This window comes from Cavia porcellus, unplaced genomic scaffold, assembly GCF_034190915.1.
Source record: "Cavia porcellus strain 051 isolate PalLab524CR breed Dunkin Hartley unplaced genomic scaffold, mCavPor4.1 scaffold_25, whole genome shotgun sequence".
Classification (NCBI taxonomy): domain Eukaryota; kingdom Metazoa; phylum Chordata; class Mammalia; order Rodentia; family Caviidae; genus Cavia; species Cavia porcellus.
In genome coordinates this window covers 4,248,501-4,266,995 of record NW_026947508.1, presented here as the reverse complement: position 1 = coordinate 4,266,995, position 18,495 = coordinate 4,248,501, and the positions used below count along the sequence as shown (strand labels likewise).

Sequence of the window (18,495 nt, the reverse complement as noted above, 5' to 3'; positions counted from 1 at the left end):
CAAGGGCCTCAGACCAGTTGGGCCCCTGCGACAGCACATCCCACACGGGGGGCTCATGGACCTCGGGTGCAGTGGCTCACAGTCCGAGACAACTGCACTGGCAGATTCAGAGTCTGATGAGGACCCCACTTCCTGGTTCACAGACAGCTGTGTCCTTACTGTGTTTTCACACAGTGGAATGGGGACAGGGTCTCTCGGGCCTGTTTTAAAAGACCTAAACAATTCTCAAAGGCCCCAGCTACCAAACACTGTCACCTTGAGGAGTTAGGATTCCAGTCCACAAGTTATGGGGGGTATCAATAGTTGGTTCCTAACCCCAAAGGACTCAGTATCTCCCCATACCACCATCCTAGGCTTCCCTGCCATCAGACCCAATGTCTTACTCCACTCTCTTGATCTCCCAGCAAGTGAAGTATTCAGGGAAGGAGAAACCAGAAGGGCCCTTAACAATTACAGGGTACTGGAGCAGCACTTGGCAAGTGTGCCTCCTTTCCCCTGCCTGCACCAGTGCCAGACATTACTAATCCATCACTGCACTGTTTCCCTCAGAACCAGACCTCTTTGACAAATGTTATCAAAAGTGGCAAACCCTACATGCCACGGTTTGGCTGGGGTGAAAACTGAGGCCCTGGGAGGGGCAGTGCCTGGCTCGAAGCCACATACCCATTTGAAACAGGGCTTCTATCCAGAGATGTGGGGATGGGTGGAGTGGGGTAGAGGACTGCAGTGCAGGCAAAGCCAGGATCCCGAGCGGGGCCACCTTGGGCCTGGCTCCAGTGGGCGAGAATGTGAGACTCTGCAAAGGGTCACCCCGAAGGCGTCAGCTGACATCACGGGCAGGGCTGAACATGGAACATGAGTTCTTTATGTGCTCCTTGCTCGTACCTGAGGCAGCTCTATCAGCCCATTCTGCAGATGAGGCCAACAGGCCTAGGGAGGAGCAGCTCTTGCTGGGCTGAGGTAGGGAACAAAGCTCAGAGTTTAAGACATGCTGTGCCAGCATCAGCACTGTCCGTGGTCAGCACACATCCTTCCAGGAAGCCCTGGGCTGGGGCAGGGAGAGACCCAGCCTCTGAGAAGCTGTACCTGGTGGGTCTGAGGCCTGCAGAAGGAACTGGCAGCCAGACACCAAGCTGGCACGAATTAGGAATCTTGCGCCCGCTCAGCCTCTGGCTTCCCTCAGCCTGACCCCTGAGAGTCTAGTGACCTTCTCTAGGAGGCAGGGGGTGCTGAGGGCCTGCTAGGAGGACCAGAGGGAGACACAGAGCTGGCCTGGAGACCAACCGGTGCTGTGTGGCATTGAGAGGGGGCAGAACAAACAGCCCTCCCTCTCTGAAAAATGACCCTGCTGATCCTGAAGTTAAAGATTGATCGGGAGCAAGGCCTGGTACCGGCTATCAGTGCTTCCTTGGCAAAGGCGCTGGCCTGAGTCAGCCCCTGGGGTCATTTATTTTTCCATCCCTGCACACCCTGGGAGGGACCCATGTCCCCAGCACTGTGGCTCACTCGCCGGGAACTGGACCCGGACCCTACCCTGTCTCCTGTGCCGTAAGAGCTCCCAGAAAGGTCTGCTCAGAAGGCGCGTTTTGCAGGGTTCAGGACCAGCTTGTTGTGCCTTCCCTGTCTCTCCCTGGATGGCCCAGTCGCTGCTTCTGGTGGACACCTGCAGGACCCCGAGCCCTCTCGGCCCTGGGGGTGGGCCCTCAGGCTTCTCATGGCGAGTGCCAGCCTGTGGAGGACAACTGGGGGGGGCGAGGCAGATACTGGGTCCATGTGATGTCACACCTGGCTGCCAGTCCCCTCCACGAGGGATCCCCTTGAGCACTCCTCTTCCCAGGGCGCTCACTCAGGAGGGGCGCAGGGGCTCCACCTAGCAGCGGATGGGTTTGTGATGTCCCTACAAGTGCATGTCCACTTGGAACCCCAGAACACGACACTATCCATGACAATAGGTCCTCACTGAGGTCGGGAGGCAAGGTGAGGGTGCAGCGCACGGGGAGGCTTTAGGTCTTCTTAAGAGGAGGGGAGACACACGAGAAGGTCTCCTGCAGCTAGAGGCTGGGGGACACAGCTGAGGGGCAAGAGATGGAGGAGGCCACCAGGAGCCACCAGGGTGGCGGCAGCTTCTTCCTAGGAGCCAGCCCGCTCACACTGCACCATGGGTTTATACTTCCGGCCTGAGGACTGTGGGACAAACACCCTCTGTATAAAGCCACTCAGACGGCGGTCCTCTGTCAAGGCATGAGGGGTCAAAGCCCTCTTCTCAGAAGCGTCACGAAGGCTGTGTCAGGACAGCACCCCGAGGCCCTGAGCTGGGGCACCATACCTGGCTTAGAATCAGAGCCCGAAGCTGCCAGTTCACTTTGCAAGGCCTCAGTTTCCTGGGCTCTAAGATGGGGCCAATAAGGCCACCGCGGGGGAGCACTGGGAGGCTCTGTACCCGCTGTGGTATGCCCAGCGCAGAGCGCTGACGTCCGCATGTTCCCTGGTCCTGTGGGCTACCACAGGTCCTCCAGGGGCTGACTCAGAGATCTGAGGGCTGCCCAGCTGGAGGCCCCGGAGCACAGAGACACAAACAGAAGAACACGAAGAAGAAGACCTGGTTTTGCAGCAGGGTGTGGGCAGGGAGGGGGCCTCTGGGGAGCTGGCCCAGCTGTTAGCTCCCTGCAAGAGCTGTGCGGGGCTGCCGGGAAGAGGCATGGGACGGCGTGGGCACAGGCCAGCCTGGTTCCTCTGCACGCTGGGCCCTCGGCCAGCCCGAGCCAGCTCGCGGGGGGTGTTTCATTTCCTTTCTGTCTTTAGTGACCTTCCTGCCGGCTGTGGCCTGGACGTTTCTTCCCCAAAATCCATGTGCTAAGATTCTGAGCCTCTGGGTGACGGTGCTAGCGAGGATCCTCTTTCCAGCAAGACCACACTGATGGACAAGGATCAGGACAGTTTCTAGGATCCTGGCTGAAGCCACAGCAGCCAAACTCCTACCCCGGCTAGTGACTGATGGCCTCCTGGGCGAGGCCTTGGCACAGGCAGATTGGCAAGGGTTTGCCCCACGCTTTCCTAGCTCTGCTTCCTCTCTCCTCCCTCTCAGCCCCTAAGCACTACGTTCAACTGTCTCACGGGTTCCTAATTCATACTACAGTGTAAGTGGACCTGCAGCAGAATGTGGGCATCCCTCACATCTCACAGTGGGTCAGAGGCAGGCACTGGGCAGAAGAAGCCCTTGTGGGTAGCCTTCAGGATCAGGGCAGAGAAGGAGACGCTCTGTCCTTAGGGCAGTGGTGCTGAAATTCAGAGCTTTCAGTTGATAGAAACAGCACACTGGGCATGTGCACCATCGGGCACCACCGCGGCTTTAGGGTTTCACGCAGTGCCCTGAGGGGAGCCCTGATCTCCTATCCAGGTCTAAGCAGGATCAAGAATGCTGACTGACCTCATGGCCTCGCAGGACCACTGATGATGAAGGTGATTTTCACTGGGCTTGCAGTCCTTGGTGTGGCAGTGGAGTGGACCCGAGAGTTTAGAACCTCTTCCACCCAGCAGGCATCAGGCAGGGCAACAGGCTGAGCCGGAGAACTCACTTCCTGAGCCCTGCCCACCACCCGGCTGAGAGCATCGGGCAGTGGCGGCTCTGCTGTCTGAGCAGCTCATGGACCACAAACTCAGCACCAGGAGCAAACTAGAGGGACTCACAGTAGCAAGGAAGTTATTTGAAAAGGGTTGCAGGGGGCTGAGATCCAGGGCCACTGTGTGCAGCTGGGGGTTGTGTGAGTGTTGGCGGCTGTTACTGACGATGATGGTGGTGATGGTGACGGTGATGGTGATGGTGGTGGTGTGGTGATGTTGATAAACATTTACTGATCACCTGTTATGTGCCAGGCGGTATTTTACAAGCTTACCAACCACTAAATCACTTGCTCCTTGCAATGCCCCTATTAGGTTGGTGTTAAGATTTCCCTCATTTTACTAAACAGACCTGGGAGGGGGTGACCTCAGCATAAGATGCCTGGAGCAGACCTGAGGCCTGAGTCCGTCTGCCCACTGGAAGCTCCCGTGTGTCTTATGCCAGTGTGGCCCCCTGCAGACTCTGCGGCTGGGCCGCCCAGGAGGTGCGTTTTCACAAGGTCCCGGGATGACTCGGTGCAGCTGAGTGGGGACCCGGGGGCAGCCTAGGGTGGACAGCCCACAGGGGATCAGGTGGGGCAGGGCTGGGGCTCTTGGTCTGTCTCTAAGCCTGTTTCCCGTCTCCCTACTGCCGCCCTTGCCATTGGTGTGACACCAGCATCGTCCTGCTGGTGCAGAGCCCAGCTGGGAGCTCCTGGGTGCTCCTGTCCTAACCTCTGCCTTCCATGCCGATGGTCGTGTGCGTCAGGACACAACACGGGGGAGACAGGTGGCTTCCTGGGGACTGTCCTACCTGCCCTGTCCCCACGGCCACCACTTCCCTTGGGGCTGGGGTGGTGACTGTCCTCTTCTTGGAAGGCACAGGCTCTCCTGACCCTGCGCCTCCAGCAGGGGTGTCCTCCTCCCCCACTGGCACTGATGGACTCCTGCTATTCTGTCAGGCCTGGGACTGCCACCCCGCAGAACCACAGGAAGTGAAGGCCCACCCCCTCAGTGCCCTGCACACTCAGTCACTCGCTGCCCACATGGATGCGCCTACTGCCTGCACTGTGTCGGAACTGTCCCTAGCTGGGCGTGCAGGGAGCCCCAGCAGGACCCCACATTTTGTCGATCTGCTTCCATCATTGGCCATCCCTCCTGGTGCCATGTGGCTCAGGGTGCCTGGCGCCTGTCCACTGGCCTACTGAGAGGTGAGGGACCCTGGGCACCAGCTGCATTTGTGGCACTCACCCAGGCCCTGCTGCCCCCTCCTCCCAGCAAAGAGCCTCGGGGCACAGGACGGCGTATGTGGGTGTCCTGTACCTCCCCCCGAGTGTGAGGGATGAGGGTGAGAGACCTACTAAGTGTGCGACAGCCCGGGAGGCACGTATAGCTTATTGGTGGCTTTGGCTGGGTCCTTGCTGCTTGCCGGGGACCAGGGGAGGGAGGAGGCAAGACGGGCTGGGGGGGAGTTTGGCACGGGCTGGGTTGGGGTCTCTTTGGTATTCTGTGCGGTGCTTGGAGCTCAGTGGGTGGGTGCTTAATAATGTTTATTATGAGTAATAAAAGCAACCTTATTTACACTAGACCCTGTCTCCAAAGACCACTTCACATTCTTAAAAATAACCTTCATCATCTCTCCCAACACCCTCCCGAGACGGGGCCGACTCTCATTTGTGCCTGGACAGAAAGGTCCAGAGTGGGGCAGCAAGAGCTGGGGGACCCCAGGGCCCCCCAGAGTCCACATCTTTGGCTTCTAGAAGCACAGGACACAGTGGGCACCTTCCGTCTTTCTTTCTAGAGTGATTTCAAGGTACCTGAGACTGAATGGTGTCCTAAATTCCAAAGTCAGTGACGTAGAACAGCCCCCAGACTCCTCTCTCTGCAGAGCTCAGGCTCCTGGGGGCCCCAGCAGTAGGACAAGGCTGTCGTGGGGATCTTGGTGGGGGTGGGGGACATCCAGGCAGCACAGGGGGCCCTGCGGAAACATCCGCAGGCCCAGCCCCCTCCGGGCCCTTTCCCTGTCTGCAGGCTCTCCCCAGCACCCTGCTCCTCTCCCCCACCTGGCCTCTCCCTGGCTTTCTTTCTTCCTCTCCTCCGTTCTCTCGCTCCCTCTCCTTGTGTCTTTCCCTCACTGTTCTGTCCCCCTGTCCCCCGCTCCCTGCCATTTCTCCAGGTCTCCCTTTCCCTGCCTCTGTCTCCATCCCTTCTTGGCTTAGTGTCTTGCTCCTCCTCTGCTCCACAGGCCCCCCGACACTGTTCCTCCGGTCCCCAAGCCCTCTCCACCCCCCACGCCAACACGGCCAGGGAGCTTCCGGGGCACTGGCTGTGCCCCGGTTTGCCCGCACGCTTGAAGGTGAACCCTCAGGGGCTCATGGCCCCAGGCACAAGCCCGCTCCAGGATGCAGGGGGTGGAAGGTGCCTTCTGACGGCATCAGGGGGCTTATTTTATTTTGGGGGGCTGGATATGGAACCCAGCGCCTTGTGCATTCTAAGTACATGCTCTGCCACTGAGCCATGTCCCCTGTAGTCTTGGCAGGACACAGAGTTTCCAAATAAACTGCTTCCTGGGCACTCGCCAGTGAAGACACAGACTGTGCTAATTAATCTTCAGAGCGCCCCATAAGCCGGTACCCCGAGGCAGCGGCCTCCCACCGCCCTTTACAATCCCATCAGCAGCATAATCCTGGCAGCAGCGTGCCTCCTCCGGGAGGCGGAGGATTAGAGGCGAGGGGGAAGCTGCCTGGCACAGGGAGGACAAAGCCAGGCCTCCCGCAGCACCTGGCTCTCTCTGCCTCCACTCCCGAGAGGGCCCGGCTGTCCGAGGTCAGCTCTGCTGCGGGGGCCCCCAGGAGGGAGGACATGGCTCAAGCCTGCGACTCAACTTTGCTTTGAATTCTAAAACCCGACAGCTGGAAGAGAACCTGTGGATCCATCTCAGGACCTGACACTTGGTCTAAACGTCCTCCTGTGCTGTCCCCACCCCGACCCTGGACGGCACCAGTGCTGAGGGCTGGGTGCCGCCTCCAGGTCCTGGGGCTTTCCTCTCTCACCTCTGCAATAGTGTCTGTGGCACAGGGCTTTCATGCTCTGAGTGTTGTGTACATTGTGTGCCTGCTCAATGCTTGCAGAATGAATGAGTGAACGGAGCCCCCAGTTGACAGGGCCACACAGTATGTGGCAAGTCCCTGAGTCACTCTAGGACTCAGTTCCTCCAGTGACCATGAGCCGTTTGGTCCCCGAGTGCTGGGTCTCCCTGTGGATTTGAACCAGTTCCCCCTGAGATGCACACCACCAGGCCTTGTCCTGGCAGCAGGTGCCTTGATCTCCAGCAGTGCAGCAAAGGCCCTGTGGCAGACCCTGGTGTATTCACTGTCCCCAGGACCCCAGTGTGGAAGGAGGAGTCCAGGACAGGAGGACTGGCTGGGTAGTGTCACATAGGTGACAGGAGGTTCTAGCCCCACCTGACTCAGAGATCAGAGGTTGGGGGTGGGCAAAGGACCCGGCACAGTAAAAGGCACCATGGGAGTCCCCAGCCCAGCCGGAGGAGCTCAGTCAGCCTCCCGAGCTACCTGGGGCAACACTCGGGCGTCTCCATAGAAGAGGAGACAGCATTTCAGGACACGTGGGCTGCATGCAAAGTCCCAGCACCTGGCAGGCAGGCGGGAGCTATCAAGGTCACGGGGGTGGCCGCAGGCACACGCAGAGCCACCCTGGCTGTCAGTGTGAGCACCCGGAGCCGGGCAGACGATTCCGCCCGCAGCGTCCAGGCTGTGCTGCCGTCCCGGACAGCAAACTGACTGGTGCGCAAACCACACGGGAAGAAAGTGCCGAATTAGACATCGAGGCGCTCTGTGCATTCAGGCCCTGAAACCCTGAAACCCCAGAAATCCCAGAAACCCCAGAAAACATGCTGAGTAACAGTTGTGCTGTGCCGCTGCTGTGACTTCTTCCTGAGGTTGTTACCAGAGCAGATTTTAGAGGGGCAGAAAGCTCCAGGCGAGTGTGTGTGTGTGCATGTGCATGCAAGTGCGTGTGTGTGTGCATGTGTGTGTGTGTGTGTGTGTGTGTGTGTGTGTGTGTGTAGGCTTCAAGCCTCCTCTTCAGGCCTGTGCCTGGCTCTTCCTGCCTCTGTCTATCTGTCCAATTCCTGCTGTTGGCCGCTGCCCCTGGGTGGGGACAGGGTCCAGATGGAACCTCCATGCTGGAGGACCCTGGAAGCCTGCACCCCCTTCCTCCTCCAGCCAATGGCCTGGGGCTGGGTGAAGACTCCTTCTTTCCATCCCCAAGCCCTTTCTGTCTCCAGGGAGCAGCACAGAGAGCCCATCTTGCTCCGGAGCTTGGGAGCATGGGGCAGGGGACTTGTGTCTGGTGGGTGGCAGATTTGAGGGGTCCTGCATGCTGCCTGAGAGGGCCCTATGGTGCAGTCACCCCACCGTCTCCCCTTGGAAGCGCTGTATTGGCGTAGGTGACGCTGCCTGTCAGAGCTGGGACCACCTGCTGGCCCATCTCACCTCTGCTCACCCTGCTGGTCTCCTGGGAGGTCCCCGGGAAGTGCTGACCTCAGCTATGCACAGTGGAGGCTTTGAACCCAGGTGCTGCCGGGCAGGGTAGCCCCTTATCTGCCCAGAAGCTCCCTGTCACTCTGAGCACCCAGGGCCAGCTCAACTGACCCCCACTTCTGTCCTGGTCACCACACCGAGGCTCTGGCTGCTCAGGGCTCCGGATACACTGGGGCTGCAGGGAAGTGGACATGGCGTCCCCTCTTGTGGCCTCCAGCCCTGCCTGGTGCTGCGCCCAGCTGGTCCTTGCTCTCTGCCCCATCAGGCTGCCCACCCCAGCACCGTTAGCTTGCAATGCTTTTCTCTATAGGAACCAAGTGGACAAGTGGATCGAGCGGCTCCTGCAGTGTCACTGGGAGTGAATGGGGTATTGAGTGTGGCCGCCAGGCCTTAGGCCATCGGAAATGCATAAGCAGTGATCCCAAGCCTCACCTCTGGGGCTCCCACTGACCCCTCCCTGGTCCAGCCAGCCTTGCTGTGCCCGGGTGTCTGAAGGAACCTTGTGGCTGGTTTTGGGGGATGTGGACACCCAGCACAGGGGCTGTGGATCCTTGGGGTCTAATGGGTTCATAGACTTACCTCATCCACGGCTCCTTCCGCAGAGCAGCAAACTGAGGCCCAGGAGCCTAGGAGAACCCACAGGCTCTGCTTTGCTCCCAGCTCTGAGTTCACCCACTTTCCCATCAGGATAGGGGAGAATATGGTGGGGGTATGGAGGGAAGAATGACCCCCCTGCACTTGGACTCCGGAGCTCTTTAGATCTGATTTCAGCAATGGTTTTAGAGGGAGGTGTGTTTATTTTTACAAAGAATCCCCACAAACCACAGAAAAGTCACATTTCCCTAAGAAGTATGGCGAACCAATCTTTCATCCAAGAACCCAGATGCGATGGGGAAGCTCTCTGAAGATCTTACGTGAGATTCTTTCTCAAATTCTCTTCCCGAGAGACCCTGAGGCCCATCCCTCCGACCCGACCCCAGCCCCAGCCCCCACCACCCCTCTCTCTGGACCGAGGGGCTCTCCCAGGTGCCTCTGCAAACACGGAGCCGGCAGCCAGGCCCTGGGGTTCCCTCTGCTCCCTGATCCTTTAATCTGAGACTATTAAAACTTCATTTCCCTCCTATTGGTAAACCATCAATCACCCTCGCCAAGGAGCCCTGGCTGTGAGCGCGGTGGGAGGGCGGCTGCCAGAGAAGGCAGGCCGCAGCCCCGAGGCCCAGGAGCCAGAGCGCCTCCCTCCCAGCCTCCTGGCCCTGCAGAGCTGGGCGGCCAGGGCTGCGGGGTCTTGAAGAGGACAAGGTATCTGGGCAGAGGGCTGGAGGCAGAGGTGGCATCTGGAAACGAGGGAGGTGCTGGGGTGGGTGGCCCTGGAGGCTGCTCCCCGGACCCCCTGCGTGGGGGCAGTGTGACCACCTCCTTCCTGGACACCTCCTCTCTGGGCTCTACGCTTCCTTCTCTGCCCAGATACCAGGACCCTGGTCCCTTCTTCCAGACTCACCCTGGGCTTTGGGGAACCCTGGGCCAGGCCCCTAGCCCTTTAAGGAGGCCTTGCAGAAACTCGACAGCAGTGTGGTGCTGGCAGGATTATGGGTCTTTTTCTTAATTAAAAAAAATCCAATTAAATTAAGATATCAGAACTAAATAACGCTTGAGTCATTAGTGCGACTTTTATCTTAACGACTACAGCTGCCGAAATCTTCCTTTAATTTCGTGGCCTCCTGCCACCACAGCGGGTGAACGGGTTCTGCTGGTGGTGGCTGGCCCTGTGCCCCGTGGAGGGTGGGACGCGAGGGTCCCCAGCCTGCTGACCTCAGACAGGGACAGAGGGATAGAGGGACAGATGGGGGGCGTGGGAGAGGGGAGGGATGGGTCGGGCACCATCTCCCTGCTTAGGGGCCACGCCTGCTGCCCAGGAGACCACTTTGGAAGAAGCCACAGTGGGTCCCTGCTGCAGCCAGGACTTTCCCTGGAGCCGGAGGAGCTGCCCAGACCCTGCCAGGTCCTCTGCTCTGGATTAGGGTGGGCGCCAGCTGCAGGCTCCTGGGCCCGGTGGGCGGCTGCTTCCCACTTCAGGCCCCCTCTCCTTCGAGGTTCAGAGGGAAATGCCAGTGGCTCCAGGACTGCATCCAGTCTCACCAGGAGCTGAGGCAGCAGCCCTAGGGCCTCTGCCTAGGCCAGGCACGGTGCAGGCCCCTGGCCCTGGGGAGAGCTGGGCTCTGGGAAGCGGAGATAAGAGGCTCGGAGTGCGATGCCAGAGGGGAAGCGTGGCACAGGCAGCGGCGGGGAGGCAGAGGGCTGCGGAGTCCACAGAGAGGCGACACGCCCTCGTGCTTCCGCCCTCCTCTCGGTGCTCAGATTCTGCAGGCCCCTCCCACGGAGACACTGGCCCCCGAGAGCTCACAGCACACTCACGGCACAGCCTGGCACAGAGCAGCTGCTTGATAGATATGCACCACTTAACCGAGCAGAGGAGAAATGGAGCGAATCCTCCCCCAGCTCCACCACCCGCCACGGAGGTAATTCCTAAGTTACAGGTTTCATTTCCTGTCCTACTAGAAAATGCAGACCTATGGAGAAAAAAGGCAATAGGACACCCTGGTCCGGGATGGGCACAGCTGGGGCACAGCTGGGAGGGCACACAGCTGAAACCCTTGTTGTTCCTCAGAGGACCTGCGCTGCCCAGCGCTTGGCAGGACTCTGCACCCCCATGATGGGCCTATTTGGACGCCACAGGTTCTGGTCAGGCCAGGCGAGGCCCACATCCTGCCTCTTGGGGAAGTTGCCCAGCTGGGGTGCAGCTGCAGCCACACCCACCCGAGGACAGGTCACTCCCGGGCGAGTTGAGTGGGGTCCCCCCAAAATCATGCCCATTTGAAACCTCAGAATGTGATCTTACTTGGAAATTGGATCTTGGTAGTTCTATTTGTTTAATTAAGATCAGGTCCTACGGGTCCTAAGATCAGGTCCTTTAGGTTGGGCCCTAAATGCCCGCCCCAGAACCAATGGCCCTCTAGGCCTGTCCCCATTGTTTGGAGGGCACAGGGGCCGCCAGCCCGGTGTGGGAACATCCCCAGTCACAGTTTACTGAGAGACTCCCGCGTTCACACCTCATTACCCAGCGTTGACAGAGGCGGCTGATAGCTGGGAGCCCCTTCTCGCCTCCATTAGCAGATTGCTGAGAAAAGAGCAGAGTTCCTGCACACAGGCTGGGCCCCCGCCTGTCCTGTCATCTTGGGGAGCAGCTCAGCTGGTTCCTGCTCAGAACAGCCTGGCTCTTGCTTTTATGGGGGCAGAGCAAGCCCAGGTAAGGGGACCCAGGATCCAGGACAGTCCTGAGAAGTCACTGCTGCCTGTGTCCTGGAGAAGGAGGGAGGTCTCAGCTGTGGGCAGGGTGGATATGAAGGGAGAGGGTCGGGGATGCTTAGTGTGTGAGCGAGGCCCACAGAGGAAGAGGGGCCAAGGGGTCAGGCACGGGCAGGCTTGAGACGTGACAGAAGGAGGAGGAGAGGGACAGCAGCTCACTTTCTTCCCCCTCACAGCTTCACAGACATCTGGCAGCTGTGGGGCCAGGCTGAGAAGGAGCAGGTTCACAGGAGCTCACACTGTGATCTATTAGTGATGTCTGCCCCCGGAGCAGGAGGGGAAGATGCCAGCTGGTGGGGTTGCTATCCCTGAGTTTGCAACAAGGGGTTTACAGTGAGGATGTGTTCTAGAACATTCCTCTGACAGGACCCGCGTGAAAGACTGTTCTACCCATTCCCACCTCCATTGAATTCTCTGTCCTCCAAGCCCAGAGGGAGAGTCTGTGTGTCACACCGTCCCTCCCCCTCAGCCACTGCTTCATCTGGGCGGGTGAGAGGTGCTCCATGCTGGGCCATCACCTCCAGGTTCACCTTTGACCCTGGAAGATCACCCCACAGTACACAGTCAGGGGCTCTGCACGCTATCAGGGAGCTGGCCAGGCTGTTCCAGGCCCCGCGCCTCGACCTCAGGACAGGAAGTAGAGAGCAGGGCTCCCTGCTTTGAGTTACACGGCCACCTCCTGACACACCTGGGCAGTGACCAGAGGGACGGGGATCAGGTGGCTGCCAGCCTGGCTCTGCCAAAACAGCTGGTGTGCTTGGGATCAGATCAGGGCTCAGACCCCAGCTCCATTGTCTCCCGGCCGTGTGACCTCCAGCAGGTCCCTGACCCCTCTGAGGGGCTTCATGTACAGAAGAGGGACACACACACCCTGGTGTCTCGGATTCTAGTGTGGACCAAATGAGAGGACTTAAAAAGCACACGGCCTGGTCCTGGCTTGGCACTGCACTAGGGTCTTATTCACCCACTTGTTTCTGGGGCGCCTCAGTCATGGATTTTCCTCCATCCAAAGATCAACCAGCGGGGAAGACCAGAGAGCCCATCCGGCAGCTGACATGGCAACCAGGCCTAAAGGCCAGGGACAGGGCTGGAACCCTGGGAGTCACAGAAGACCCAGGGACACCGGCAGGGCCCTCAGGCTGCTCCAGGCTCCCCTCTGGAGTACCAGCAGCTCCTACGTCACAGGACGGCCCTCCAGCTAGTGCGGGCCTGACGCTGGAGCTGCAGGGGACCCATGCATGTGCTTGCAGGTGGGGAGCAAGGTCTGAGAAGGGGGGACCTCCCATGCCCACACTCCAATTCCCTCTCCCCAAAAACACCTACCTTCACTTGCACATGCAACACACACACGTGTATATACACTCATACGTGCACAAGCATGCCCTGCAGCCTACGGCCGGCTTCTGGAGCCTGGCTGGACCCCCAGATGGGGTCATCTCCAGTTCCTGTCATCTACTGATGGAGCCCCAACCTGGCAGAGACAGGTAGAAGGGCAACTGTGCCCCGAGAGGGTGCAGATACTCCTGGCCTTTTTAAACCAATCCTGCTGCCCAGACTTCTCAGTAAGATCAACTCAGAGAGTCCCTGTGTCAGCCCTCGTCAGTAAGGTGACAGGCGTCAACTAAAATGACTGGAGGTGCCTCTGCCTCCTGAGAGAAGTCAAGGAAGAAAGAGGAACAGGTAGAGGTGGGATCTTTGCATGCTGAGGCCCGGCTGGGTGGGTGTGGCCAGGTGGGCAGGGGCCAGGTGGGCGGGGCCGAGGGAGATAGGTTAGAGGTGCCGAGAGTCCCCACTCTGGTGTCAGGACCCCTGTGCCACCATCCTGTACTCCTCGCCCAGGCCAGCATCCTCACAGAGAGGTCCGAACTTAACACCCACCGCACCAGCCCTCTGCACTCCTCCTCCTGCTGGTGTTTGGAAGCTGTGGGTTTAAAGAGCTCTGGGTTCACCAGCCCTTGGCACTCCGGAGTCTCCCCCACTCTCCCCTCCACATCTTCCTAAGGTGCTATGGTCCCCGAGAGGCATCCAGGCCCTCAAGGTCCTGGCCTGCGGGGACCTGGTGGCTTCGTACATGCTCCCCGCCCCCCCAGTCTTATCCTGATCACCGTTAGAACCCAGCTCCACCTCCATCACTTGCAGAGGTGCACAATAGCCTGTTTCTGGTTTTCTGTTTTTCCTCTTGGCCCAAAGGGGCCTTTGTCTTATTCACTTATGGGTCTCAAAGGTCCCACGAGGACACTGCTGACTGATACCAGGCCCCAGGAAGCACTGGGAGGAGGTGTGGCTTTCTCTGGAGCCAGGGAGGGCCCCAGCGCTGCTGCTTCCCAGCTGGACTCTGAGAGCCCCGGGGCTCCGAGAGGGAGGAAGTGAGTCACCCGGCTTCTGACGCATTTTCTGATGCCATCCGGGAAGCTCAGGTGCTGTGGGCACCAGGGTGAGGACTTGGGGTGAGGGAGATGGGCCAGGGGCTGTCTGGTGATGGGAGAATCTGCCGTGCCATCAGCTTCCAGGACCAACCCCAGAAGGAAATGAAAAACCATAGCACCCTGCAGCTCACCTTCATTCCTAAGCTTGTAGGGAGCGCACACATCCTCCAGCAGAGGGCCAGGGGCCAAGATGAAACCAGCAAAGAGGCCCTTAGAAGCTGGAGGTCAAAAAATCATAGAACTGCACCCAGTAGCGGGATGACAAGCCCCCCGGCTGGCACCTTTGTCCAGATTAATTATGGACTTTTGTTCATTGTAATGATTCATTGTTATTTTTCTTTCAAAACTACAGTAACTTCTGATTGCTACAGTGCATACACCAGTCACCCTGGGTGAGGAAAGCCTGCAGCAGGCTGACACCCACTTTCCATTCTTCGGTCCCTGACAGACATTGCTAATCAATCATGTCCCTCTTTCCCCGATCCGGGAGGCGGCTTCAGACTCTTCCTGACAATTACATTAAGGGTACATGGATGCAGAAGGAGCAGGCCTGCCCAGTGGGGTGGCCTCGTAAGGGACTTGGGGAGGAAGTGAGAGATTGGCTGTACACACAGGCTGACGGAACACACAGGTGAGTGTATTTCAGGATAACAGGAGACGGCTGTTTATCGGAAAGGACAGGCACAAAGATGGAGTGACCTCTCTGGGCTGCCTGCGTGAGCTAGATAGACACACCCTCCAGCTCTGTCCCCTGAGGGGCACCAGGTGAGGCAACGTTGTAGAAACTGTGAGTGCACACACGCAGGAAATCGCATTCCACAGGTAGGACGCGGGGTTCTAAGGGGACACACCTGATCCCAGGTAGTAAAGATGGCCATGAAACGTCTTGTTTAGGGAATGCCGAAGTTCTCGAAGAATAATGGACTAATACCTAACAGCGCAGAAGCCCCAAAGTGACACAAGCCAAACTTGAGGGCACGTGACCCTTGAAACAAACGGCCATGGCGAGGGTTAGAGCTCCTTGAATAAGATAGGAAGCTGTGAGTCCATAACTTGTATATCATGGTTCCTGGTTATGCTGAAGATTTGACGAGGAATGGCCTCAGAATCTTCTTGCAAAATATGCATTAACATGAAGGGAAAGAATGGTGTGACAGTGTCCCACCCTTGCAGATGACACCTGTGTCCAGCCCTCAGTGGGAACGATGTCACCTGTAACGGGTGACATGGAAATCCCGATCATCTGAACGAGCTCAGGATCTTTCCCGAGAGTCCCACTGAAGAGGCACAACCAGAAGCCATGGGGGAACATCAGAAAACCCCACCAGGAGGAGCAGCCTACAAAATGGTGCTTATCACCCTAAAAGGTGTCCAGGTTGTGAAAACCAAGAACAGAGAAGAAGGGTCCCAGGTTGAGGGACATGGAGGCTATGAAGGACAGGTGATGTTGACATCATGGGGGCAACGGACATTTCTGTCAGAGACGGAGGACTGGGGGTGACACGTCACTGTTGGCTTCCCGAAGTGAAAGCCAGATTTGCGTCTGCAGGAGAATGTCCTGATTAGTAATGAAGACACACTAAAACCTTCAGGGGGTGATCAGGGACCACGTTGCTGACTCTCAAATGGATCAGAGAAAAAACTGTCCTTGAGTCCTCCTCACAGCGTTTTGGTAATTTTGTGATGGCTTTAAATTTTAAGAAGAACCAAAAGGCGTGATTAGAAATTCAAAGAGGGAAAGAAAAAGTAACAGCTGAAGCATCTTAGGGTTTAAATAGAACACAATGTCAACACAATGCAGGTGACTACAGAAACACATACATCCCGCTGTCTGGAGGGTTAACTTGGGCGACAGGCGAATCCTCTGCGGAGGTGATTTCCGGAGCCGTGGCGCTGGGCACTGAGAGCACTCGGCACTGATCATTGATTTTCACAGGAATGAAATGAGACCGGCACCAAGTCCCTCAGCACCAGCAGGAGAGGCTCTTCTGTAACCAGGACTGACTGTGTAATTTGTGGGCTTGAAGTGAAACACAAACTCGGATGCCACATCGGTGAGGGCGTGGAGAGGGGAGCAGCGGCTCCTGGGGCCTGCAGGAGCTGCGGGTCCAGAATCTGGCCCTTTCCCGACAGCTGCCACCGGCTGCAGCCTTAGGAGCTTGCCACCCTGCAGCCCTGGGAGATGCAGGAGCAGTTTCTGTCCGAGGGTGCTGAGGCGTAACGCTGGGAGCATCGCACATGTCCACCAGCAGGGAATGACCAGATAAATCACGGTATGTCCAGAAGACGGAGTATTACACAGCCATTAAACCGCGCTTTTCAGGACTGTCGCATGACAGGAAATGCGGCTGCAGAGTAAGTGGGAGGCGCTAAGCTACACAGAGATCAGCTGCCCGCCTTTGTTGGGAGAAAAACATTCTTTTGCATGCGTGGATGGAAAAGACCTGCAGGAAATACACCTACAGGAAAAGAAGGGGTGTCTCGGGCGATGGGATGATGGGTGGCTTTTATTATCTTTCTAATATTTCTCTGTGTCTTGTAAATGTTCTGCTATGGGTATATCTAATTTTTCTAATTAGAAAAATATTTTTCCATATTTAAAAATAATGTATTCATTTGTTGTAATGAGTTCACTTGCCTTTCTAATTAAGCATTTTTAATAAAGAAAAAGACAAGGAAAAAAAGAAGGCCACTTGTGAAACCTGTATTTATGGGCGACTCCTGCATGTGTGGGTGTGACGCTTGGCTCAGAAGGGACGTGGGAAGAGACACAGGTGATGGTGCTGACCCACGGGCTTGTCACCTTGTCATCCTGGTAGAGGAATAAATGAAAATCACCATGCAACACGATCAGGGGTGTGGAGGCTCTCAGGGACCTCTTCCCAGGACCTGGCGAGACCCAAGTCAAGCAAAACCCCAGATGGATGGGTGATGCCAGCGCCCACTGGCTGAGCTTGGGAGATCCGTGCCGTGACCCTGGCACGGGACGCGGGAGCAGGGGCGGGTGGGGACACACCTGTGCATCTGCTGCGTGTTTCAGCAGAGCACGCCGTGCCAGGAAAGGCATTTGCTAAACATATTACCCCTTAATAAACTATAACTTAAAAGGCAGTGGCGGGTTCTCAGTGATCAATACCACATTGTAATAATTTCAGGCAAACAGATTTAATTCAGTGCACCTTGGACAGCAATTAACTTATTTTTTAGTACATTGGTGAACATGGGCTTTATTTTCACTTAGACCAGTCTGCTTTATTGATCACTTCAAGTCTTGTGGCCACAATCCCACCCCTCTCCCATCATCTAACTTAGCCATGTTTATGACGAGGGGTGATTGTTTGGGTGATTGTTTGCCTCAGAGCCACGGTGGCCTTGATAAGGTCTGACAGAGGAATCCCTGGCTGGTCTCGCTTTTCTGGGCTGGGCAGGACCAGGACAGGGTCAGAAAGCAAATTTCTAATATAGGGAAAGTGAAGAGAGCCAGAAGAGGAGAAAGCTGGGTCACAGGCTCGAGGAAGGTCACTCTGTCCTCTCAGTATGGCCTCGTGTTCTTTTTTGGTAAGATGCAGTCTTAGGGGACCCTGTGTCTCTCAGTTCTGCAGATCGATGTCCCCAGGGCAGGCTGGCGGCGACTCATTGGAGTGCCACTAGCCAAAGACCAGTGACCCACGCCCTCCGCACGGTGGTGGAGCAACTTTGTGCAACTAATCAACTAATTCCTTCACCTTGGGAGAGGCAGGTCAGAGCCTCGAGATGCGGTCAATTAATCACCGCCCAGAGTTACACTCGGCGTTCAAATCTCAGCGATGGTTTTCCTGACCTTTTAAAAACCATATAACTATCCCACAGAAGCCTTTAACTTACTGCATTTTTCATCCTCAGCTGGCCCGTGGCTTCCCACCTGCAGGCAGGGGAGGACCAGAAATTTGACCGACGCATCCAGGCAGTGTCCCGGAGAAGAGACTCGGGGGGGGGGGCGGTGGCTAATCTGTCTGTCATGCAAGGAGGAAGCTGCTGGGTGTGTCCTGCCCCAACTACATGTGGTCCTGGAAAGGGGAGACCTGCTGAACTCATGGTCAGCACGCAGGGAGCTGAGCAAATGCCTGGGAGACCCAACAGTGCCCTTCCATCCCAGCTGCTGCTCTTCCACCTGGGACCACTGGCCTGTGTGGTGCTGTGGGTAGCTGGACATAAGGACTTCTTTGCCAGGAGCCTAGGGGTTTCATGCCAAGACTCTGGGCTACTACTGTTTTTCTAGGGAAATCTGGTTCTAAAAATGAGCTAAATGTAACTAAGACCTTGTACTCTAAACTTAATGGTAGGCCCCAGCCTGGACTCGCAGGGCTGGAGTTCTCTATGTGATCCATCCATCCACCTACCCACTAAACCATCCACCCACTCATGTATCCATCCATCTATTCATCTACCCATCCATTCACCTGTTAAACCATCCATGCACCCACAAATCTATCTACCCACCCACCTACCCACTAAACCACCCACCACTCATGTATCTACTCATCCACCCATTAATTCATCTGTCATCC

General features: G+C 57.1%; 1 protein-coding gene across 13 annotated transcripts in view; it reads right to left on the bottom strand.

Annotated features, from left to right (window-relative positions):
* The window catches only part of Camta1 (calmodulin binding transcription activator 1), a 734,954-nt gene that overhangs the window by 137,708 nt on the left and 578,751 nt on the right, over positions 1 to 18,495 (bottom strand). The gene's annotated exons all lie outside the window — the stretch shown is intronic.